The 1,369-nt window shown below is 35.6% G+C and overlaps 1 protein-coding gene across 10 annotated transcripts in view; it reads left to right on the top strand.

The window, feature by feature from the left end:
• Positions 1-1,369, top strand: part of Dcaf11 (DDB1 and CUL4 associated factor 11) — a 15,187-nt gene that overhangs the window by 7,346 nt on the left and 6,472 nt on the right. The window lies entirely within an intron of this gene.

The raw sequence follows: 1,369 nt of genomic DNA, 5'->3' as shown, positions 1-1,369 counted from the left end.
CTTGAACTCAGGGCCTGGTGCTGTGCCTTAGCTTTTTCACTCAAGATAAGTGCTCTACCACTGGAGCCACAACTCTGCTTCTGGCTTTTTGCTCATTAACTGGAGATGAGTCTCTTGTATTTGTCTACCCAGGCTGGCTTTCAACTGGAATCCTCAGATCTCAGTCTCCTGAGATTGCAGGCATGAGCCACTGGCATTCAGCTAGGGCTAACACTCTTGATGTCTCATGCAGACATGCAGACGCTTCTACAATCCCATTCTCCAGTAAAAATGGTTCCATTTTTAGTTCTCAAGCCTGTTTTTCTTCTTTCCTAAGTGTGAGTCATACAGTGTTTTTGAAAACATACTCAGTATTAAGCCAGATGACATGGAGTTCAAGTTCTAGTACCAGTATTAAAAAAAAAAGAAGCATAAGTAGGAGGATCAAGGTCTGACCTGGGCAAAAACACAAGATTCTGTTTAAAAAGTAACTGAAGTGAAAAGGGCTAGGAGCCTATAATCCTAACCACTCAGGAAGCTGAGATCTGAGGATGACAGTTTAAAGCCAGCCCAGGCAGGAAAGTTTAACAACTTAATAGATTACTAATAAACTTAATAGTTAATTAAGCTAGATATAATATTATCTAATAGTATCCAATATAGGTTTATTAAACTATATCCAATATCATAGTTTATTAAGCTAGAGATAGCTTAATATATTATAATATATATTAGTATAATCGTTTATTAAGCTATATTCAATATAATAGTTTTTAAGTTATATCTAGCTTAATAGATGTAAAGGGGATTGGAATGATGGAGGTGTGAAGCTGATCAAGATGAATTGTATATATAAATTGACATGTATAATTACTTAAAATAGAAAAAATAATTAAATTAATATAAAATTTTAAAAATTATTTTAAAGTGAACACCTTTAAAAAGGCTACCTGGAAATTACTCATCCTTCAGATCCTATTTCTTGTCCTCAGTAGGACTATGGTAAACACTAATTACTTCCTTGAGTAGTTTTTGAAGTAGATTCCTAGGCATTAAGTTTAGCCTTGACTGCTTTTCAAATTTCCAACTGCCCTATTCAAGTTCTGTCATAATGGTTGCAATACTTTCATAAAGGAAGGTTCTCTTTTATCTTCTATTTCATTACTGTGTTGTATAGTTTAATAGGAACAGCAGGATTGTTTCAATTTTTTCCTTTAGTTCATCTTCAAACTAGTGATTTGGGGCATGCATCAGTGGCTCAGGCCTGTAATCCTAGCTACTCAGGAAGCTGAGCTCTGAAGATCATTGTTCAAATCTAGCCAGGGCAGGAAAGCCTAGGAGATTCTTTTTTTTGTTGTTTGGCCAATCCTGGGACTTGAACTCAGGGCCT

Source organism: Dipodomys ordii, unplaced genomic scaffold, assembly GCF_000151885.1.
Source record: "Dipodomys ordii isolate 6190 unplaced genomic scaffold, Dord_2.0 Scaffold84, whole genome shotgun sequence".
Classification (NCBI taxonomy): Eukaryota; Metazoa; Chordata; class Mammalia; order Rodentia; family Heteromyidae; genus Dipodomys; species Dipodomys ordii.
The sequence above is the reverse complement of the archived record's forward strand: the minus strand, read 5'-3'. Positions and strand labels throughout refer to the sequence as shown.